We start from the raw sequence: 24,942 nt of genomic DNA on the forward strand, positions 1-24,942 counted from the left end.
ACTCACTGAAATGAAAACAATTTCCAAATCCTTAGAGTTGTGGATAGAACTCATAAGCCAGCAGTGTTTTAATAGAGTTATGAACTGGGAGATAATTCTGTATAACAGGCACAAGAAATTCTTAAGCAATCCACGTGGCTTTAGAGATTGACATCATGAGACACAAAAAACAACATTAAACTAATAAAGTTTTGAGAACTTGTCTTCCGTGTGACCTGGGGCAAGTAACTTAACTTCTGTGCCTTTTACCTAATTTGTAAAATGGGGATTAAGACTGTGAGCCCCATGCAGGAACGGACTGTTTCCAACCTGACTAGCGTATATCTACCCCAGCGCTTGGTACACAGAGTGATGAAAAGTACCACATTTGGAGATTTCTATGTTATCTTGAAGGCAGAGGATTAGTTAAGATGGTTATGCCTAGGGGAAGAGGCTATACCCTTTCCTCTTTAATGACAAATTAATTCAAAACATTTGCAGAACTCAAATTGGCTCAATATTGGCATACTAAACATACTAAAATTCACCCCTTCCAAGTGTTACATCACTGACATTCAAGTGTTTCACTCTAACTTCTTGGATACTTCATTTTCAATCCATAGGTCATCAGTTTCTCAATACATCAGGAAACAAAACTTGCTTAATTATAATGATATTAACCGAACTGAATGTCAAGGTGATTCGCCACTGAGGGACCAATTGGTTTACTCTACAATAATAACTTTAATTGGAAAATGAAAAGTTCCCTCGAGGGATATGTGCCAAAGGGACAGTCAAAGCACTGAAGCTAGTCAAACTAAGATTGGTTGGGGGGAAAAAAAGGTTTAGAGCAATTCTGTGGAAGCAAGAACCAGCATACATAGTGTTAACATATGACTTTAGTTTCTGTGACCCTTAGGACCTTTTGCAAGGTGCCTAATCGATGGAAAATATTAAATAGCAATTTTAATGGAGCATAATGGGATGGAAAAATTACTGAAGTTAAAGGTTAGTGATTTAAATTTTCTAAAATTAAGCAACAAATGATCACAGGTCAGCACAGGAACTGGTATAATACTTGATGGTTAAGTAGTGAGTAAATTTACTAATGTCCTCACCTAAACTAAAATTGCCTTCGCCCCAATTTCGCCTTAGTCTTACACTCTACACTAGCCCTCACTTTCTTCTAAGCCTTGCTCTTTCCTCTCACAATCTCCAGCCTTCATGAAATTTTTCAACAGTTGGCACTGCAGCTTGGTTGATTTTAATTTTCAAGAAGGGAGTAACTAGAATCTGTCTATACTTGATTTTAGAAATGTTACTTGCCTAGTTCAACACCACTGTATGACCACTAATATTATAATAATAATAATGATGGTATTTGTTAAGCACTTACTATGTGCAAAGCACTGTTCTAAGCGCTGAGGGGGATACAAGGTAATCAGGTTGTCCCACGGGGGGCTCACAGTCTTAATTCCCATTTTACAGATGAGGAGACTGAGCCTCAGAGAAGTTAAGTGATTTGTCCAAGGTCACACAGCAGACATGTGTCAGTGCCGGGATTAGAACCCATGACCTCTGACTCCAAAGCCCATGCTCTTTCCACTGAGCCATGCTGCTTCTCCATTATATAATTTAATGGATGTGTGTAGTGATTAAGGTTTACTGAATGTAATGATAAATGTTCAAACTAAAATGCTAAAGTGTTCAAACTTCTCTCAGCCTTAATATAGTTCTTAAAATGATAAAATGCGACATTACTTTTCACATTTGTGGAAAAGTAAAACAGGAAACCCTGGAAAAAAATCTCAATAATTAATGTAGTGTCTTTTTTCCTCAGAGGTCAAGATGCTGAATGAATGTGATTTTATCTCTTTTTCCTGACATATCCCTGGGAAACTGGTAACAGCAATTTCATCTCAGTCAATGAAGGGAAAAAATGAATACCTCATTAAACATATTTAATCCTAAATTTGGAAAAAACAATTTTTAAACCTTCAAAAGCTTAATTTTATACCCATTGATACTTTAAGTATAAAGTCTCCACTAGATGTATTTTAATAATAATTTGAGTTGCAGCAGTAACTTTTGCATCCTATTATTCAACTTTTAAGAATTACCACTTTCAAATTGACAAAAGCAGAAACTAGAGTAAGTCATGTGAAATATGCATGCATTTCTCTCCAAATGTTTTCTTTTCATTTTGACAATGGGCTGGTTTATTTAAGTAACAGCATTATCACATTTACATTACCACAAGAATGAAATAGTGTCAACTTCCTGACAGTATATTTAGTTCCAGTGGACTCAAAAGATGTTAAGGTAAGATAGTGTTCATGAAGTGTCAAATACACTCATGACATCAAAGTCTACAACTGTAAAAATCATCTATTATCTTACCAAATAAGATAATAAAAAACTACCATGATATCCAACGCAAGAGAATGCTTCAACACTCAGCTCCCTTTTCAAAATAAATGTCAGGAGTGTTTTCCAGTCAACATGGGTTCCATCTCACATGTTGAATATTGAAGTACGGCATAAGGTAACAGAGCTTAAAGAAATAATGTGGTCTACTGGAAGGAGCATAGGCCTGGGAATCAGTGGTCCTGGGTTCTAATTCTGGTGTCTGCTGTCACTTCATTTATCTCTGTGACCACATCTGTAAAATGGGGATTAAATCCTACTCAATCAATCAATTACTGGTACTTATTGAGTACTATGCTGTTGGGAGAGTGCATTATGACAGTTAGCAGGCATATTCCCTTTCGTTAAGGAGCTTTCAGTGTAGAGGGAGAGACAGACATTGAAATCAATCAATCAATCAGTAAATTTCAGATATGTATATAAGTGCTGTGGGGCTGAGGTTGGGATGAATCAAGAGTCCAAGTACAAGGGTGACGCAGAAAGGAGTGGGAGAGAGGATATGAGGCCTTAATCAGGGGAGGCCTCTTGAAGGAGACATGATTTTAATAAGGCTTTGAAACTGGGCAGACTGATCATCTCTCAGCTATGAAGGAGGAGGTTGTTTCAGGCCAGAGGAAGGACATGGTCAGTGGCAAGACAGATGAGATCATGGTTCAGTGAGTAGATTGAAATTGGAGGAGGGAAGTGCGAGGGCTAGGTTTTAATAAGAAGTCAGAGGCATAAGGTAGGGGGGCATAAGACGATAGAAAGCTTTCGTGTCAATGGCAAGAAGTTTCTGTTTGATATGGAGGTGGATGGGCAACCACCGGAGGTTCTTGAGGAGTGGGGAAACTTGGACTGAACGGTTTTGTTGAAAAATGATCTGGAGGAATCAGCAAACTGAAGATGGAACTGAAGTAGAGACAAGAGGCAGGTAGGTCAACCGGGAGGCTGATGCAATATTCAAGGCGGGATAGCCCGTTGTTGGGTAGGAACCATCTCTACATGTTGCCATCTTGTACTTCCCAAGCGCTTAGTACAGTGCTCTGCACACTGTAAGCACTCAATAAATACAATTGAATGAATTGAATAAATGAGATCTTGGATGGTAGCAGTTTGGTGGAAGAGGAAGGAGCAAATGTGTTCCTTCCTCATTTGATGGTGAGCCTTTCGGGGAACAAGGATTGGGTTCAACCTGATTATCCTCTATCTACCCCAGCATTGATTTGGCCCATAGTAAGTGCTTTACAAGCACTATTTATAATATTTATTATTTAATGAAGAGGTGAAAAGAACATTGCATCACTAAGAGATCAACATAGCCATCTAAAATAATTAAAACAGTGGACGGTGTCCATTTTACAATTGCAGACTTTTTTACTTTCATATAAATTCAACCTGTGATAATGTGGAATTTTGCCTAAACATTCCAGAACTTTTTCAATGTACAAAAATATCTTCTGACATAAGCATATGGGACAAGAGACTATGGTTTAGTAAACTCTTGCATCTGCCTGTATTTAAAAAAATAAAAATAAAAATTACTGCTTCTACAGACCACTAACCTACAACAGGTGTGAAAAGTGAAGATTTGGGTGCTGCTGAAACTAAAAATATTTTCAATCTAACTAGAATTGCATTTTAACTTTCCCTATTTAAAAATAGATACTTGAGAGCTCAAATTTGCAAAGATAATCAGTCTTTTTCTATTCATACACTGTAAAATGCAATATAACAGCTTGTTTATCTGTACTTCTTTACCTATTTATATAAAAGCCTCTAACTATCCCCCGTATATAACTGATTTATACAAAGGCTTTTAATAACTAAGAATGATAGTTACATGTATATAAATATTACAAGCATTTTTCCTTGGAAAAAAATGTGCAGTGGTCAGGCACAAATTTTCATCCGATCTCTTGAAAGTCAGCTGACATTAAAAATCTACTTCGGTGTGAATTGTGCGGCTATCCAAGTTGAAAAACAACCTCCGTAGAGATTTCTTTTCCACACACAGACTTAAATTCCCAAAGGAATGTAATGCAAAATAGAACCTAGGTTTTAAAAGACAGTCTAGCATTTAACTTGAAAATCCAATATTCCTGAGTTGATGAGAAGTGGTTTTGTAGCTCTGCCACAGCCAAATATCAACAAGACATTTCCGGGGCCAATTTTCCTCCTGGAAACCGGTGCACTAATTATATAAATACATATATCTACTATATTAAAGCTACGCAGCTCAAACCATAGTCACAGTACTGACGTTCCTCCTAAATGGGCTTCAGCAATTTAAACAAAAGTCATCTCCAGCAATAAGTAGTTTGGGGTTTGACTTGTAGCTGGACTGATGTAACTGAGTTGCTGGTAGACTGTTGGACAGATTCTGTTCTACTTAAAAGGCAAACCTATCTCACTAACTGAATAAAGGCATGTGCGCAATGGAAAATACAAGGAACTTTGAGCTTAGTTCCATCATCTCACCGTAAGAAAACCTGCCCATTCTCTGTTCGCCCTAATTTTTTCTCCCTCTCCATGGGATTTGCCTACCACATACCCATTCTGCCAAGTTGCATAAGAAACCAGCCCCTAAGGAGGGGAAAGCACTATTCTAAGTCTGCAAAAGGTTAAACGCTGCTAAAATAGTGAGACATTTTCTCTGCCCACGCTTCCCAGTTCCATTCAATTACCAACAGCGGCAGCAACTCTAATACAACCTAATACTGTATTATTAAATCAGAGCTTCCCCATTTACATCCACTTCTAGCCCGCGGGAAGGCCTGACATTCGCCAGTCAATAGCAGAACAAACAACCCCCAACTCCCTACACACAGAGGCACAAACATTCACACAAATATTCACACACACACACTGACCTTGGAGGTTCTGAGTTTACCAAGTTTTCATCAGCGTCTCTGATCCGTCAGCAGTCCAGCCCTCACCCAGCATGATACAGGGTGCATTTTGGTTCTTTTCTTTTTGTTGGGTTTGGTTTTTTTTTTCCTTCCCTGGGTGGAAAGCCTCTTAGTGCCTTGAGGATTTCCAGCAAAACCGTTATAAATCCCAGAGGTGCTATCGAGAAGGCGGAGGATGCTTCCACCCCAGATTAAAAACCATTTGCTAAAGGCATTTTTTTAGGGTGTCTTGTTGGGGGCTAACACGTTGGGTGCCCTTTGCTCACATTTTTTTTTCTGGGGGAGGGGGGGAAGTCTCAGCCTGGCAGGTGTGACAGAGGACAGGGGCATTTTGGAGCACGGTGACACTAACTTTATCAACGCCTGGAGCCCCCAACTTCTCATTCACCCCCGGACCCTAATAGGCACTAGAGCCTGAAAACGTCTTTCCCATCCCTCCTTCTCCCTCCCACTCCCCCAAAGGCTCCGTTTGCCCCCCACACCTCCCAACTTTACGTTTTTGGGTTTTTTTTTGCAGGTCCCTCTTAACCCCAGTTTTCCCCCCTCCCACCCCCGACCTGGAAAAATCCTTCCCCTTACCTGATCTGAACGGTCCTCAAAGTCCCCAGGGGAGGCTGCTTGTCGTCTTTTTCCTAGTAACCGGGGGGTTTCGCTTTTCAAAAGAAGAACAGTCAAAAAGAAGAAGGAGGAAAGAAAGGAATGAGCCAGAGGATTGGTAGGAGGTCCAGAAAGTCGCAGTTGTCAAGGCCCCGATTGGAAGGAGGATGGAGGGAGGAGGATGGTGGGGGGACAGCACAGGCTGCTCTTCACCTCTTTGCCCGGGCTCAGTGGCCAAAAGGGGCTAGGGGCTTCTCCTCCTCCTCTGCCCCTCTCCCAATTCCCTCCCCTTTTCCCCCTGACGTCACCTCGTTTGCATCCCAATCCCATCCCCCTGCAGCGCTCCCTTGGTACCCAGCCCTCTTCCAGGCGCTGGGATATCCATTAGAGAATTCAGTTCATCCAATCGGTCAGTCACTAGAGAAGCAGCGTGGCTTCATGGAAACAGCCCGGGCTGGGGCATCAGAGGGCGTGGGTTCAAATCCTGACTCTGCCGACTGTCAGCTGGGCGACTTGGGGCTCACTGGAAAGAGCCCGGGCTTGGGAGTCGGGAGTTCCCGGCTTCAAATCCCGGCTCCTCCAATTGTCAGCTGTGCCACTTGGGGCAAGTCACTTCACTGCTCTGTGCCTCGTCTGTAAAATCAATCAATCAATCAATCGTATTTATTGAGCGCTTACTGTGTGCAGAACACTGTACTAAGCGCTTGGGAATTGACTGTGAGCCCCCAGTGGGACAACCTGATCACCTTGTAACCTCCCCAGCGCTTAATCAATCAATCAATCGTATTTATTGAGCTCTTACTGTGTGCAGAGCACTGTACTAAGCGCTTGGGAAGTACAAGTTGTACTTGTACTTTAAGTACAAGGTTAAAACAGTGCCTTGCACATACTAAGTACATATAAATGCCATTATTCTTATTAGTGACGGCTGTGATTTTGGAAAGTTGCAGTGTCCTGAAATATGGGTCCCTAAGGGGTGAGCCTTACTGAACAGACACCTGCAGGACTTTGGGCAAGGCACTTCACTTCTCTGTGCCTCAGTTTTCTCATCTGTAAAATGGGGATTAACACTGTGAGCCCCCAGTGGGACAACCTGATCACCTTGTAACCTCCCCAGCGCTTAAAACAGTGCCTTGCACGTACCAAGTGCATATAAATGCCATCATTATCATTATTATTATTAGTGACGGCTATGATTTTGGAAACTTGCAGTGTCCTGAAATATGGGTCCCTAAGGGGTGAGCCTTACTGAACAGACACCTGCAGGACTTTGGGTAAGTCACTTCACTTCTCTCTGCCTCAGTTCCCTCATCTGTAAAATGGGGGTTAATACTGTGAGCTCCCCGTGGGACAACCTGGTCACCTTTTAACCACCCCAGCGCTTCGAACAGTGCTTTGCACATAGTAAGTGCTTAATAAATGTTATTATTATTATTATTATTATTATTATTATTATTATTATTATTCTCTGGGCCTCAGTTACCTCATCTGTAAAATGGGGATGAAGACTGTGAGCCCCAAGCCCGTAATTGGGTAGGGACCGGTCTCTATATGTTGCTGACTTGTACTTCCCAAGCGCTTAGTACAGTGCTCTGCACACAGTAAGCGCTCAATAAATACGAATTGAATGAATGAATGACAATCTGATCACCTTGTATCCTCCCCAGGGCTTAGAACAGTGCTTTGCACATAGTAAGCACTTAACAAATGCTATTATTATTATTATTATTATTATTATTATTATTCAATCTTGTTTATTGAATAATAGCACTTGGGAGAGAACGATTCAAGGTGATTAGGTTGTCCCCCGTCTCACAGTCTTCTTTGTGGAAAGAGCACAGGCTTGGGAGTCAGAGGTCTTGGGTTCGAATTCCGACCCCGCCACTTGTGTGCAGTGTGACTTTGGGCTAGTCACTTCACTTCTCTGTGCCTCAGTTCCCTCATCTAGGAAATGGGGATTAAGACTGTGAGCCCCACATGGGGCAACCTGATCACCTTGTAACCTCCCCAGCGCTTAGAACAGTGCTTTGCACATAGTAAGCACTTAATAAATGCCCCCATTATTATTATTATTATTATTATTAGCTGTGTGACTCTGGGCAAGTCACTTCTCTGTGCCTCAGTTACCTCATCTGGAAAATGGCGATTAAAGACTGTGAGTCCTATGTGGGACACCCTTGTAATCCCTCCCCTCACCCCAGCTCTTAGAGCAGTCCTTAGCACATAGTAAGCGCTTAACAAATGCCATCATTATTATTCATCCCCCATTTTCCAGATGAGGGAACTGAGGCCCAGAGAAGGGAAGTGACTCCCCCAAGGTCACACAGCTGATAAATGGCCGAGACAGGTTTAATTAATTAATTAATGATGGCATTTGTTAAGCGCTTACTATGTGCAAAGCACTGTTCCAAGCGCTGGGGGGGATACGAGGTGATCAGGTTCTCTGTCTCCCCCTTTTAGACCGTGAGCCCACTGTTGGGTAGGGACTGTCTCTATATGTTGCTAATTTGTACTTCCCAAGCGCTTAGTACAGTGCTCTGCACATAGTAAGCGCTCAATAAATACGATTGATGATGATGATGATCAGGTTGTCCCACAGGGGGCTCACAGTCAATCCCCATTTTCCAGATGAGGTAACTGAGGCTCAGAGAAGTTAAGTGACTTGCCCAAGGTCACACAGCAGACATGTGGCAGAGATGGGATTCGAACCCATGACCTCTGACTCCAAAGCCCGGGCTCCTTCCACTGAGCCATGGTGCTTCTCTGTGAAGCTTCACTGCTTCGGGGGGAGATGAGCCCTGGGGCCGGGCGAGGCCCCTTGGAGAGCAAGAGGAAGGATGGGAGGCAGGAAAAGCCAGAGGGCAACCCTGCCTCCTCACCTTTCTTCTCCTGCACAAACTTTTTTTGTTGTTTCTTTCTCCAGAAGGGCAGCAGACTCATTAAGAATAATAATCGTAGCATTTGTGAAGCGCTCACTGTGTGCCAGGCACTGTACTAAACGCTGGGGTGGATGGAGATTGAGACTGTGAGCTCCACGTGGGACAGCCTGTTTTGCTCGTAGATACTTGTAGAACAGTGCTTGGCACATAGTAAGCGCTTGACAAACACCATAATTATTATTACAGGCAAAGCGGGTTGGACACAGTCCCTGATCACGTGGGGCTTACCGTCTCAATCCCCATTTTACAGATGAGGGAACTGAGGCACAGAGAAGTAAAGTGACTTGCCTTAGGTCTCACAGCAGACTTACTCTCCTCCAGGCTAACATACCTCCTGGAAACCCCAGAAGACTTAACTCTACTCCAATCAATCAATCAATCAATCAATCAATCAATCTTATTTATTGAGCACTTACTATGTGCAGAGCACTGTACTAAGCGCTTGGGAAGTACAAGTTGGCAACATATAGAGACAGTCCCTACCCAACAATGGGCTCACAGTCTAGAAGGGGGAGACAGAGAACAACACCAAACATATTAACAAAATAAAGTAAATAGAATAGATATGTACAAGTAAAATAAATAGAGTAATAAATATGTACAAACATAAATACATATATACAGGTGCTGCGGGGAAAGGAAGGAGGTAAGACAGGGGGATGGAGAGGGGGACGAGGGGGAGACCCATTCCAGCCACCACGAAGTTGTAGATTTGATCACAACATAAAATGAAAGTACAAAATGAAGGTTTTTTTTTAATATAATGATCCCTTTTTCACCTATGTTTATTTTCCAAATTCCAGGATGACCCACGTACCTTCTTCCATCTCATATTGAGTCTTGAAAATAAGCTCTCTCCACATATATTTTCCTCTCTCTCCCAACACATATTATAAACTAATACTGATGTTGGGGATCTTATGGTGAAAGCAATATTTAAATAACGGGCAAAACTAGTACCACTTTCAACCTGAAATGGAGGAAATTCACAAAGAGTTTGTTAGGAAGCCTGAAGATTGTGCAATATTCAGTATGGCTAATGAGTCCCACTGCTTTTGAAGGATCAAGTATGCTAAGGGTATCTTGTATCCTGTAGTATAATACCTGCTTGCATCTTGTTTCATGCCCTAGAGCAGAGGTAAGAAGGTTCCCTAAATCTGGAACATGACCTGATATGCTTAACTTGAGACACATCCATTATATCGGTAACAAGCTCCATCCATGAACAGAATAATCACCACCAAAAGTTATCGTATGGTAACTATCAATCTTTGCCATCATCTATCACCACCCTTCTGTGTGTAAGGAAACGGGTCCTGAAAAATAAATGTCTAGCTGTTAAGCCATTGAGAACTTTACAAGTTATATTTTTTAAGAAAAGTTCTACTAATACCAGAAAATATTTTATTTACCAATTGAACTATTTTCTTCTATGATTAAGGGAAGAAAATGACATCCAGATACTGCATATATATATATGTGTGTATATATATATATATATATACATATATATATATATATATATATATATAAAATGGGTATTCGTGGCTCAGTGGAAAAGAGCCCAGGCTTTGGAGTCAGAGGTCATGAGTTCAAATCCCTGCTCTGCCAATTGTCAGCTGTGTGACTTTGGGCAAGTCACTTCACTTCTCTAGGCCTCTATTCCCTCATCTGTAAAATGGGGATGAAGACTGTGAGCTCTCCGTAGGACAACCTGATCACCTTGTAACATCCCCAGCGCTTAGAACGGTGCTTTGCACATAGTAAGCACTTAATAATAATAATAATAATAATGGCATTTATTAAGCGCTTACTATGTGCAAGGCATTGTTCTAAGCGCTGGGGAGGTTACAAGGTGATCAGGTTGTCCCATCTTAATCCCCATTTTACAGATGAGGGAATTGAGGCCCAGAGAAGTGAAATGACTTGCCCAAAGTCACACAGCTGACAATTGGCAGAGCAGGGATTTGAACCCATGACCTCTGACTCCAAAGCCTGGGCTCTTTTCCACTGAGCCACGCTGCTTAATAAACACCATCATTATTATTGTTATTTTACCTTATTCATGTCCATCTCTCCTCTCTCCCTTCAATCTATACCAGCCTATTGTGCTTTCATAAAATTCTACGCAACTTTACCAGGAGCTCCTGGAAAGGTAGACTAAATACAATTTATCGTTTTTAATTTTCTTAATGGTTTTGTACTTTTAATTCCAGTGTTTATAAAAAAACAACAAACGAAAAAAACCCCTTCCTACTCTCTTTGGCAACAACACCTAACATATTTTGGTCTACTTTAAGCCAAAATGGTACTTGCTGTAAGCACTGGGTAGATACAAGTTAATCAGTTGGGACACGCAGCTAACCCATCTGTCTTTCGAGGAGAAGGCTCCAGTCAATTTACTGCCAAGGATTCTACAGTGTAAAATACAATGAGATAAGCAACACCCTTGTTGTTTTGCAGTGTTATCATTTCGATTGAAAAGCAGAGCGACTTAGTGGATAGAACACGGGCTTGAGTGTCAGAAGGACTTGGGTTCTCATGCCAGCTCTGCCACCTGTCTGCTGTGTGACCTTGGGTAGGTCACTTAACTTCTCTCTGCCTCAGTTCCCTCATCTGTAAAATGGGGATTAAGACTGTGAGCCCCGTGAGGGACAGGGACTCAATCACCTTGTATTTACACCGGTGCTTAGAACAGTGCCTGGCACATAGCCCTTAGCAAATATCACAATTATTATTATTTACAATGATCCATTTCTGACAAGCATCCTACCACCAAAGCCAGGGAAAGGGCCAAGTCCCGCAAGCTTTTAGCGGGACAAGCAGCTGGAAACTAGAAAGAGTCCTACCTATGGGGAGTGCCACACTAATAAATTCTACTGATCGGGTGAATGAGGAAGGGAATTAGGAAATGCTTAGAACTCAAATCCCCGCAATCAGCTCTCTCACTGAAGCTCTTGCATCTCCTCCCCCAACCTCTCTGGGGACAACTCTCCATTTAGTGCTTATTGCAGGTCATCTGGCTGTTACCATGGCTCCTCCTGCTTATATTGTGGTTCTGCCTCCCAACGTACCAATGGGGCTACCATAACTCCCTCTACAATTGCTAAGGCTCCCTTTATTCCTACTTCCTCTCCATCCCCATCCTGACAGTTTCACCACGGCTGTGAGCGCAGTTTTCCTGCAACCGTGGCTTCACCTTTCCCCACTTCTCCCCTTCTGAATACTCACTTGCAAAACCCTGCTGTAGCTCTCCTCCATCCTCCTTGCCCCCTTCTACTTTATCTTTTGAAAGCATTATCTACTAGAGAAACAATCCTTCCCGAAGGATACTTGGCATTTCTCACTCCATAATTCTCTTCTTGAGTCTAAGCACTTATTTCCTAGCTTTTAGGATGAAATCACTTTTCCATTTGGTACACTATGAGAGAGTTAATAGCTTTATTTTGACTAACTGCAACTGAAATTAGGAAGCACTCGAATTCTAAATAGGCCATTTTGACTTACCCTCTCTATCACAGATCTCCACTACTATGCTATGTTGAGTAAACATGTCTGATAAACGTATTATGTTGCACACAATGTAGATAGCCTTTATTTACTTACCTTTCTTTATATCAAGAGTGACTGTTATGTAATGCTGTGTTAAAATATGTGAGCATCTGTTGAAAGAGAAGTGGAAACTAAATTTGTGGCCGATGCAAATAGTAGGTGAAATATATGCCTGGAAGGTGGTTACAACGTTTTTCTTTGGCATTTTTGAGATAGTATGGTTGGTGTTGGAGATCCTCATATATAACAAACTAATAGGCTCAAGGAAAATCCTTCTAATTGGTAAATCCCTCTTCCGCTTAAGCCTTTAAATTTAGATGATAAACATGTACGGATCAGCATATGACACAGCAATTAGAAATCTCATTCTGCATTTCTACCATATATACAAGGAATGAAATTATCATCTAATCATTTTCCTGTTGTGTTCTATTTTTATGGACTCCTGCTTTGTCATCTATTTTCACAAGCTCCTTTTTAATTATAATTATTTTGAATATATTTGTAGTACCCTAGGAAAGATAATCACAATACATGCTTTGGTACTTTTTCCTCTTGAATCAACTGTGGAATGCTAATTAAGAAAGTGTTTATTTGAAAAGTCAGAGATTCAGAGCAAATTATAGGTTTGAGGTCACTCTTCATGTATTTCTGTGTTCCAATAAAGTGAGGCTGCTAGTGAAATGCTCATATGAGTAATGGTCTAGCAAGTATAATTATGGTCAACAAACAATAGATTGCATCATCACAACATATTGCTATTGTTCTGCAGTTGAAATCCACTGGGTTACTAATGTGTTTCAGGATAAACAGCCACTTGATTACTTGTATTTTGTTCTAATATAATCACGTGTAGAACACTTGTAGAGACATATGCTGCCTTAGCAATTAGTTGTTAACCAGAAGTATTGGTGTTTCAAGTTTCGTGTTACTGCGTGTGGATACTGTTTGACATTATCTTACTAGATATGTTAGCACTCTTCAATGCTTCATTCTTACCAAATGATATCGAATAGTTCCAAAGGTGTGTGGTTTTTAGTTTTAGCTTTTCCTTGTGCAGTGTCAAAGCTTTCCATAATGTTTATTTACCACAATTATGATCACTCTGGAATAGCTGAGCATTTAGCAACTTCATTATTAGATAGAGCTTAGCTACATCACACCACATTCTGAAGTTTCTTGGCTGCTCAAGAACTAAAACTTGAAACGGCATGAAGTTTTAAAGACAATTTATTGATGACTTTTCAAACCATTTTTTAAATGGCTATACAATTTGCTACATGAGATTATTAAACTCTTTAAACTTGGCTATAAACAGCTAGGGTTTATGGGATTAGTGGTAGAATAACATTGCTTCCTAGGCTCAAACTATGTAAACTATAAAATGCATGTTTCGGCTGGATTATTTTTCCTTAAATAAATTGGACTGACTTTCTTATCACCAAATAATAAAATATATGGAGCATCTCCCATGCTTTTTAAAATAATACATACCTTTATCACCTCTCGAAGAACAAAACCCATCAAAATGGTGATGCTTCATTCTTAAACAATTAAAACTCTTCCTGATTTAATAAATCACAGATGTAAACCTTACTTCATTTTCAAATTTCCTCTTCGAACATGCTTTTTATATATGCTTATATTCGTGCTTGAAAGGGCAGAGGGAAGAGGAGGTGTACTGAGAAAATGGAAGCAAGTTTGTCCTCCATCTTGTCGGTTTTCTTTTTTTTTTTCCATCACCTTCCATGTGCAATTAGCTGTTTCATCAGAACAAGAATACGCTTTTTTCCCCAGAAAGCTGATAGCACCTCGGCATCTTGGGTAAATGAAAAGAAATGGATTTTGTGTATGAGACTGCTTCACGTCTAGATATAAAAGGAATCCACATTCCCATTGCACTAATCGTCCCTAACGTCTCTCAATTGATATTTTCATATTGCAGGAAGCAGCAGCAGTGGAATCAGTACAGGCCTGGGATTTAGAAGGTCATGGGTACTAATCTCATCTCTACTCATCTACTGTGTGGCCTTGGGAAGGTCACTTAACTTCTCTATGCCTCAGTTACTTCATCTATAAAATCAGGATTAAGACTGTTAGCCTCATGTGGGACAGGGATGGTATCCTACCCGATTTACTTGTATCCACCCCAGGACTTAGTAGAGTGCCTGACGCATAGTAAGCACTTAACTAATACCTTAATTGTTATTATTATTACTATTACAGTTTTGGTAGAGGTTAGGTTTTTCTTTAACTATCTGCATAAAAAAGTATGTAGATTGAATGAAAATTATGGCATCCCTCTGAAAGTTATTAAATTAAAAATTATAATTTGTCATAAGGCCATAGGGCTTTACAACCGGAGATGGCTTGGTTTTGGTAATGACAGAATTTGGCATAGGTATAGAGGAGAATTATTCTGCCTAAAATTTAGGAGAGCTAACCACCTGGGAGTATTTTATGAAAACTAGGGACTGAGGATTTTTTGTTAGTTTTTTTAATATTTACAGAGTCCTAATACTTTCAGTTACCTTTGTTTTGCTAAAGCCTGTTCTCTATTAGCTTTTAACCCTGGAAGGCCTCTGTCTGAAGAATGCATTTGTTGGAAGCTATCCACTCTACTGCACAATAAGAATGCTGATTGGCGGCCTCGACATTCAATAACCGTCACTGACTGATACTCAGGATCAGTGTCAGTTTGTAACCCATCACCAGGCATATTACCACTCTTTCCTTTCTCCTTCCCCTGAATGGCAGCAGTCAGGCCTAAGGAAGGAGTGGTGAGGTGGAGGGTGAAAAATTAAACTGGAAGAAACTGATATTACTCAGCAGAGGACCAGGGTAGCCCAGAGAGCCGGACATCTCAAAATTGGATCCTTAACTGAACCTGCTGTCTTCTTACCAAAGAGCTCTAAAATAGCTCCTTTAGGTCACGTCTGTCCCTCCCCTGATAGCTGCTCCCGTGCCCCCACCCCACCCATATCCCCCCAATCACCAGACAGGAGCTTTGACTAGGGCGCATAAATCGGTAACAGCACTAGAGTAGGAAATGATCACATTTGCAGTAAAGACAAGGAAACCCCACACCAATAAACCAATCCATACAAACTCCAGGCCATCACTGGAGTTTCAACTATTATTAAATTAAATGAATGCTTTGGTTTTATGGGGGTTATAACATCCCAGTGATGATTCATTATGTTCACTACATTCTGATTATAAATAAAGCAGCAACCAATTAAACAGAGATCGCGTTCGGGGTTGAAATTAATGCCAGCTATAAAAATGACTCATCGACATTAAACTTAAATTTGTATTTCTTAATAGGTAGCGTTTGGGGGCAGGTGACATGGGACCCACTGAAACAATTTGAGTGTCTTTGAAACTTATAAATTGTGTGTCATTCCTTAAGAAACAGTTTTACAGGTGAAGCTTATAAAGGCGATATTGCAAAACCGAGGAACGGTCCACTCATTCCTCCTTTAGTAACTATGCTTTCAAGAGATCTCGTAGGGCATCTATTGGCCAATCTTATTATTACATGTGGAAAGCGTGATGGGCAGCGGAAATGATCAGAAAGCCACTGCAGAACTTTATAGTTTACAAGCCCATAATGATTTTGTTGAAAACTTCCACTTTTAAAGCAGCTAAGCAAACACATGCCAACCATTATGGTAGAGCTGTTCCTGTAAAACCTCAGTTAAAAACACACCATGATGAAAATGCCCAAATCATTACAGTTTCAAATGCTTCTGAAATTTCATCCACTGGCTGCCAGATCACCATTCTGATCTATTTGCTCGAACATTTGCTAAGCAAACTTCAGAACATCTTTAAGTAGCCTGGAGTACTGATCATCTCATCGTATAATGACAATCAATTAATTCCCTGACAATTGTACACCTGTGAATAAGCACATTCCTTGAAGGTATTCCTTGAAGGCTGACAGATTTTAGAGTATTATGACTAGAATTCAATAAAATTGTGAATTATTTCATTTGGAATACCCATTCATTGCTTTCTATTTACAACACAAAAAAGTTTTATAAGTATATTGCTTACTTGGTCTTTGGTATGGCTATTTAAGTGAAACCGCTAAATAAAAACGTTCTAACTGCACTTCACATGATGATCCCCTTCAGGCATCCGGCTACCTGACTTGGGAAAACATTGACTGCCTCTCCATTCCATGCAATGTGTGACCCGTTGCATATGACATCGTATTATATTAATGTCACATGCAATGATGTCACTCTGAACCACTGAACATTTATATGATGGCATTAAGTTGTGATATGTACCCAAGCAGCACTACATGATGACATCAGGCCGAATTTAAAGCCCTTCTCTGGGAAGACCCTCCTAACCTGCCTCCATTACTCCAGAGTCATCACATTCCCCCACTCAAATTCCTGTCAGCACTTCCAGCAGGGACACCTCCCTGACAATGCAGACTGAGACAGATATTTCCCTCCCATTCCATAGGAATCTGGCCCTGATTGTGACTGGAGGCCTGACAGTAATAACAATTAATGTGGTATCTGTTAAGTGCTTACTGTCTATCAGGTACAGAGCTAAGAGCTGGGGTGGAAAACAAGCAAATCAGGTTGGACACAGGGACCGTCCCACAAAGGGCTTGCGATCTCATTCCCCATTTTACAGATGAGGTAACTGAGACACATAGAAGTAAAATGACTTGCCCAAGGTCACATAGCAGGCAAGTGGCAGAGCTGAGATTAGAACTCATGACCACTACACCACGCTGCTTCTCTAGGTATACCCTGCTAAGTAAAGTTACAACTTGGCCAGTCTGCTTGGGTCAAAACCATACCACATTTGATAAGAAAAATTCCCACAATCAGGTCCTTTTACATTGTTCTAAATATTTACATTCATTTGCAAGATGCAGGTCAGTGTATGGAGTCACAAGGATTCAGGTTCTAATCCCCACTCTCTCACTTATCTGCTGTGTGATGTTGGGCAAAGTCACTTAACTTCTCTGAGCCTCGGTTCCCTCATCTGTAAAATTGGGATTAATACCATGAGGTACCTTGTATGTAGCCCTTTGCTTAGTGTATTGAAACACAGTAAGCAAAACAAGACTCAGTCTATGATGGTTAGTAGAGTGCTCTGATCACATTCAATAATACTTTTGAATGATATGATGTTGGTTGTCTCCATTCCTGGCCCATAATCTAAAATCACTGCCTGAGGGAATGGCAATCTCTCACAGGAGCTCAAGAATAATCCAAATGCAGAACTTCAGTGTAGCAAATTACCAGTGAAGCAAATCTACATTGTGCTGTGATAAATAAGCTAAATTGAACATTTACAATGAAGATCCCACACATTCCATGCTACCCAAACGTATGCTCACTTAGCGTTATTAATCATTTTTTAATGGTAAGATTAAAATATTTTCATCTTTTTTAGTCATAGTAGCCACACTTTCCCTAAGAACAATATTGACAACACAATTCAAACTGGGAGACGGGAAAAAGTATATGCGACTACAATTTGTCCAAACATTCACTTTCATCTGTTGTGCAAATTAGAATGAAAATACACTTCTCAAAATCATTTTTAATCATGTCCCGTGATGGAACAAAGGTCAAAGGCTGTAACAGATTAATGAGTCCAAATCACTTCACTGCCCAAGTCACTCAACAGTGGTGGATATCAGTGATATGCATTAAGCCATTTAAGGCCTCAGAAGTTTGATAACTGCCCCTTCCTTCACACCAAGACATTTGGAACTTTTACAATTAGAGGCTAGTTTTTATATGAAAGTTCTACCACATTACAATTCTATAAGGTGCATTGATTTTTAGGCTGTTAATATTGCCTAATGCAATTCAGACCATGGGGTCATTATCCATAGTGATAAAGGCTTGTGATGTGCTCTTACAATTCAGCACATCCCACAGATATTGGCCTATAAAAAGAATTTATAATGTTGTCGCTTCAGAATGGTACCTTTTTCTACTAACCATTGACTGAACTCATGACACAAAGTAGCTATAGTTAACATAGTAACTATGTCAAGTAATTTCCTTACCTGGAATGCATTTGTTTGAAATCTAGACTGTGAGCTCTTTGTGGACAGGGGACGTGTCTACTAACTCTGTTATATCGTACTTTCCCGAGCACTTGGTATAGTACTCTTGGACACAGTAAACACTCAATAAATATGACTGATGGGTGGATTGATTACACATGATTTGGAATCATTTGAAAACATAGATGATTATGCAGTAAATGATCTATTCCTTTGCTCATTGTGGATTTTTCCAATTCAGTCAGTCATCAGACGTAAGACTGATGTCACATCCTAAGTCAAAACGTTCTACCTCAGAACTGATTTCTCAGGGGAACAATGACACGAATGGGGACTATTTCCTTAATCAAGGATGAGCAAAGTTACTATTGTGCAATTTTGAAGGAATTTATATCGTCAGAGAGTTTCCCCATAATATAGTTCTGCCAAGCTAGCTCTCTTCCTCCCTATTGAGAGCCCACCTCCTCCAGGAGGCCTTCCCAGACTGAGCCCCCTCCTACCTCCCCACCTTACCTCCTTCCACTCTCCACAGCACCTGTCTATATGTATATGTGTTTGTACATATTTATTACTCTATTTATTTATTTTATTTGTACATATTTATTCTATTTATTTTATTTTGTTTATATGTTTTGTTTTGTTCTCTGTCTCCCCCTTCTAGACTGCGAGCCCGCTGTTGGGTAGGGACCGTCTCTATATGTTGCCAACTTGTACTACCCAAGCACTTAGTACAGTGATCTGCACACAGTAAGCGCTCAATAAATACGATTGAATGAATGTAGTTGATTTATAATGATAATAATAATTGTGGCATTTTGTAAGTGCTTACTATGTGCCAGACTCTGTTCTAAGCACTGGTGTGGATACAAGCAAATCCGTTTGGACACGGTTCCCGTCCCACATGGGGCTTACGAGTCTTGGTCCTCATTCTACAGATGAGGTAACTGAGGCACAGAGAAGTGATATGACTCGCCCAAGGTCACACAGTAGGCAAGTGGCAGAGCCAGGAGAAGAACTCAGGTCCTCCTGACTCCCAGGCTGGTGGTCTATTCACAAGGCCACGGTGCTTCCTTGCTGACTACTGGTCATCAGGTAATTTCTGATCCTCCTGGCTACTGCATATCTAGTTACTCATACTCTGAAGTACATGCTTGGCAGGGCTAACAATGCAGGAGTGGTGCCAATTTCTCTGTACAGGTCCATGGGCCTTTCAGGACCCAGTCTCACCCATGTTCCTCATATGAGCTCACGTCAACACATGAAGCGACGTGGCGGCATGCCTTATGTGTCTTCAACACCCCAGAAGTGGGCTCTTGTTCACAGTGGGATGACTGCATATGATAAACCAAGTGGTGTTTTTGTTGGTTTGTGTGCTTGTTTTTACATAATGGATGTGGGAAGAAAGGTTAAGTGGAACTCATTAAAAAAAAAAATCAACAAACTGACAGAAAAACACAGAATTATTGTTATCCATCTCCTGCATCACCAATTCCTTTCCTGTGTAAATTTCAAAAGAAAACCCATAAGGGAATATGTATTTTTTTTAAACTACTATCAAGCGAGGTGGCAAAATCATAATGATTTGGAGACATCCTTGTCTGAATAATGACAACATCCTATCCTAATTTAACTCAGTCGGTAAAGGACTATAAATCTGAAATATTCTGTAAAATGCATTAAATACAATTAAGAATATTATTCAAATATAGATTACATACAGATTTTTCTCTCCACATTCATATGATTCATTCCAATGAATCGGGATTCATTCCATGATCTGAAATCAATTCATCATCTGAAGCAATCCCCCTTACCTCGCTGATTTCCTACGTCATCCCAATCCGTATACTTTGTTCCTCTAATGGCAACTTACTCATTGTACTTCGATCTCGTCTTTTGTGTCACCGATCTCTAGCCCACATTCTCTCTCTGGCCCAGAACTCCCTCCTTCTCCATATCCGATAAACCACCACTCTTCCCATTGTCAGAGTCTTATTAAAATCATATTTCCTCCAAAAAGGGCTTCCTGATTAACCCCGATTTTCCTCTACTCCCTCCTTTTTCTTCATCTATGCATCTGTACTCTTCAATCATTTGATATTCACCCACCCTCAGGCCAAAAGCACTTATGTAGAGAAGCAGCATTGTGCAGTGGATTGAGCATGGCCCTGGGAATCAGAAGTTCATGGGATCTAATTCTGGATCCACCGCACGTTGGCTGTCTGACTTTGAGCCACCCACTACACTTCTCTATGCCTCAGTTGCCTCACCTGTAAAATGGGGTTTGAGACTATGAGCCCCACACAGGACAGGGACTGTGTCCAACCTGCTTGCTTGTAGCCACCCCAGCGCTTAGCACATAATAAACACTTAACAAATATTATTATTATTATTATTTATCCAAATTCTTAAAATTTATATTAATGTCTGTTTCCCCCTGTAAAGACTGAAACTGTAAATTCTTTGTGGCGAGGATCATGTTTACCAACTCTGTTGTATTGCATTCTCCCAAATGCTTACCACAGAGCTTTGCAACCAGTAAGTACTCAATAAATACCATTAATTGATTGAAGCCATCTCACACCATTATTATCAGGCAATAACCTATTCTGACTGCGCTGGGTTGAAAGTGAGGCTCATTGAGGTTATGCAAATTGTCTAAGTTTACAGTGGTAATCAATTAAATCTGGAAGTAAAAATGTAAAGCATATCAATTCCTAAGTAACTAAACAGTATTACTTGAGACAACTAGGAATTTTATCAAATCTGACTGAATGTTAAAGTGTCAGTATCACCAATAATGCCAACTGATGGATTTACTGACATTTTCATGGTTTTAATCCATTTCTAGTCAGGAGTCACTGTTGTGATCCCTAACGAAGGAAAATATGTAGCAAATGGAAATGTGATATTTAGCGTTTTAAAAATAAAATGAAGTGAAAGTTGCAGATCATTTCAACTACAAATCCAGAATGGAATTGCTTACTAATTGCTGAAATAAAATTCAAGAACAGAAAATTCATGTAGGTGTTGTACATAAAAACAATTATATTTAAATTACCCAATAATAGTATTTGACAGTTTCTAGAAGGAACAATAATACAATGACTATATTGCTTCATAAAAACTCCAGCCCAAAGAGCTTTATAAGATTAAATATTTTACAGAATGCTATATAAATGACACTGTGTGGGATAAATTAGAATATTCTCTTGCTAGGAGAATAACTGAGATGAAGGAAATTAAAGGGCATAAACAAAGGAAAATAAACACAACCTATTTACTATGATTACAATTTGGATGTGAGACACCAACTGAATAAGTAGTAAGGACAATTTTTGAAAAACAGGCCTTTTCCTTAGGTAAATTTAGACCCAATTCAAGGCAGGAACTCATTTCCATACCAAATCAACTGCACAGTTTTTCAGGTCTGCATGTCAATGATAATTGGTACATTCAACTGCCAATAAATATTCTGTAATAAGCCCAACTCTTCAGTACTACTTTTCTCTTCCGGTCATAGACAATCTGCTTTATGTCCCATCTTTGAGTTCAATTAATAGTTCCAACTTCCTTGTCCCATTATCATTTCAGCAGTTAATCAATCCTAATTAAACCAGCTCTAAGGGTCTCCAGTAGACTCTATCTAATTCATTACAGAAGTTCATACACATTTTTCTTAACACGTCTGACCCATTTGGTTCAACCTAATATTTTTTTCAGAAACCATCTGACAAAGATAGATAGTGAGTAGTAATTCGCTCTAACATTGTGCCTTAATTCAGTGGATATTTCTCTTCCACCCTTCTTCTCTCCATATATTGTTTCTTTGACGTCTTTACAAGGGAAGGAGTTTAGCCCGAGGACCTGGGTTCTAATCCCAACTCCACCACTCGTCTGCTGTGTGATCTTGGGCACTTAACCTCGTAACATCTCTGTACCTCATTTTCCTCATCTTTAAAATGAGAATTAAATCCTACTCTCTCCTGATTAGGCTGAGCCCAATGTGGAACAGGGATGCTATTCAACCTGTTCATCGTATATGAAACCCAACACTTAGCACAGTGCTTGGCACTAAGCCCTTAAATATTATTATTATTTCCCATTCTGAGAAGGCAAGAAGTAATTCACAATCTCAATGCAACAACTGATTTATAATTGTGTTCAGGTGTAATCCTCTCCAATGTTCCTCAGTCCTTCCTTATATGAAAGTCATCTACATGATGTCTGTGGCTATGCAGGGACCTGGAAACAAGGAAAGTGGTTTCTCCATGAGTGGCTGACACAAACTGCACTTAATTTTATATCCCTGGTGTGAGAGAGTCAATGAAATGTGTAAAAAACCCACATGAAGTTATATTTGACCCAACACTTCCTTACATGCCTTCTCTCTGACTGCCTCTCGGGTCAAGAAGCGGTTTTGGTCTAGGAATGCTGAAAGACTGGAAGCAATGTCAGAAAGTTCTTCCTAGACTCAACCAGACTAGCCATAGGATAATTCTACCTATCTGCTCCATTATCATTATTATTATTATTATTATTATTATTATCATGGTATTTGTTAAGCGCTTACTATGTGCCAGGCACTGTACTAAGCGCTGGACACTATACCCTTCCAACCTATCCTGGGATTCAGCACGAGTGAGGATCAAGCCACTACTTGGTCATGGGTTCCAATCCCAGCTCTGCCCCTTGTCAGCTGTGTGACTTTGGGCAAGTCACTTCACTTCCCTGTGCCTCAGTTACCTCATCTGCAAAATGGGGATTAATACTGTGAGAGCCACGAGGGACAACCTGATCACCTTGTATCCTCCCCAGTGCTTAGAACAGTGCTTTGCACATAGTAAGCACTTAACAAATGTCATCATTATCATTATTACTTCCCCTCAAAGTCCAATCCACTGTTGGCCACATCCCCAGGTTCTTGGACACGACTGTTTCCTAGGGAGAAATCTGGGCTCAAGACTGTTTCCCAGGGAGAAATCTGGGCTCAAGACTGTTTCCCAGGGAGAATTCTGGGATCCAGCAGCAGTAGTTAATAATTATCATTATGGTATTTGTTATGCGCTTACTTAGTGCCAGGCATTGTACTAAGCGCTAGGGTGGATACAAGCAAATTGAGCTGGACACAGTTCCTGTCCCATAATGGGCTCATGGTCTCAATCTCCATTTTACAGATGAGGTAACTGAGGCACAGAAAACAGAGGTGACTTGCCCACAGTCACACAACAGACAAATGGAGTCAGGTTTAAAACCCATGACCTTCCGATTCCTAGGCCGGTGCTCTACGCCACGCTGCTTGAAGCCAGTGGCAGTGACACACTGAGAGATATGCCACTCCATTCTGGAGCAAGTGCCAAGTCCTAGAGGCTTCACCTCCAGTCAACAATAGGGATACACAAATTTTGTCGGGTCTTCTACATTTCCCACTTGGTCTTTGCACCTTTATTGTTCAGGATCAGCAACAGCTTACACTAAATAACTCTCCTCCAGACGTGAAGCTGACACTACCAACGGTGAGATATGTTTCTGTATAAAAGCAGTTGTAAAGATTAATGCTTGGCTTGGTTTTCTCTCCCATTCCTAGAGATCACACTTTAAGTGTTTCATATTCATGTTCTGCAGGCTCAGGCCTATTTTTGATTTTGATTCTTGGTTTCATGATGAAGACTCAGACCAAAATGTGTCTTTTTATCATTGCATTGAACTCTTCCAAGCACTTAGTACAGTGCACACAAGCAGCATAGCTCAGTGGAAAGAGTATGGGCTTTGGAGTCAGTGGTCATGGGTTTTAATAAAATGCAAGGAGTAGGCAGAAATTTATCTGAGTATTATTTGTGGAGAGGAAAAAGCAGCAAGAGATGTGAAGGGAAAGGAAGAGAAGAAAGGAGCCCGTACCTAGAAAATAATCTAAATCTCTAGTCCAATCAGTGATGATGCTATTCAACTAACAAATTACCTCCCCTTATTTCTCCCATCTTTGTTTCTCCCCCTCTGGGATCTGGAGATTTTAATGGGAGCTACATAAAGATGGAGAAATGGCTGACCACCTGTCTCATCATAACACTGGTGCTGTAAAAGCTGTTCCCTGCTCCTTCCTTTTTGATTCCCCTGTGTTGTGGTGGGTTGTGGTTTTGCTGTTTTTGCAAATGATGATGCCACCTCTGTCTACATGGCTTTAGACAGATTTGGGCCTGGGAGTCAGAAGGACCTGAGTTCTAATCACGACTCCTCCATTTGTCGGCTGTGGGACCTTGGGTGAATCCTTTCCCTTCTCTGTGCCTCAGTTCCCTCATCTGGAAAATGGGGATGGAGACTGTGAGCCCCACGGGGGACAGCCCATTGTAGGGTAGGGACCATCTCTATATGTTGCCGGCTTGTACTTCCCAAGCGCTCAGTACAGTGCTCTGCACACAGTAAGTGCTCAATAAATACGATTGAATGAATGAATTAGATGGGTGATGTTGCATCTAAAGTGCTAGAAATTTCCCTAGACTTT

At 40.6% G+C, this 24,942-nt stretch overlaps 1 protein-coding gene across 3 annotated transcripts in view; it reads right to left on the reverse strand.

Annotated features, from left to right (window-relative positions):
* Positions 1-6,116, reverse strand: part of FSTL5 (follistatin like 5) — a 580,307-nt gene extending 574,191 nt beyond the window's left edge. For 2 of the 3 annotated variants that reach the window (XM_038755340.1, XM_038755338.1), the window contains exon 1: positions 5,877-6,116. The gene's annotated coding sequence lies outside the window, so the exon portion shown is untranslated. Of the gene's footprint in view, positions 1-5,258; positions 5,305-5,876 lie in introns of those variants that run through there. The other variant, XM_038755339.1, reaches the window with a different exon arrangement.
* Between the last annotated feature and the right edge of the window lie 18,826 nt (positions 6,117-24,942).

Source organism: Tachyglossus aculeatus, chromosome 12, assembly GCF_015852505.1.
Source record: "Tachyglossus aculeatus isolate mTacAcu1 chromosome 12, mTacAcu1.pri, whole genome shotgun sequence".
Classification (NCBI taxonomy): Eukaryota; Metazoa; Chordata; class Mammalia; order Monotremata; family Tachyglossidae; genus Tachyglossus; species Tachyglossus aculeatus.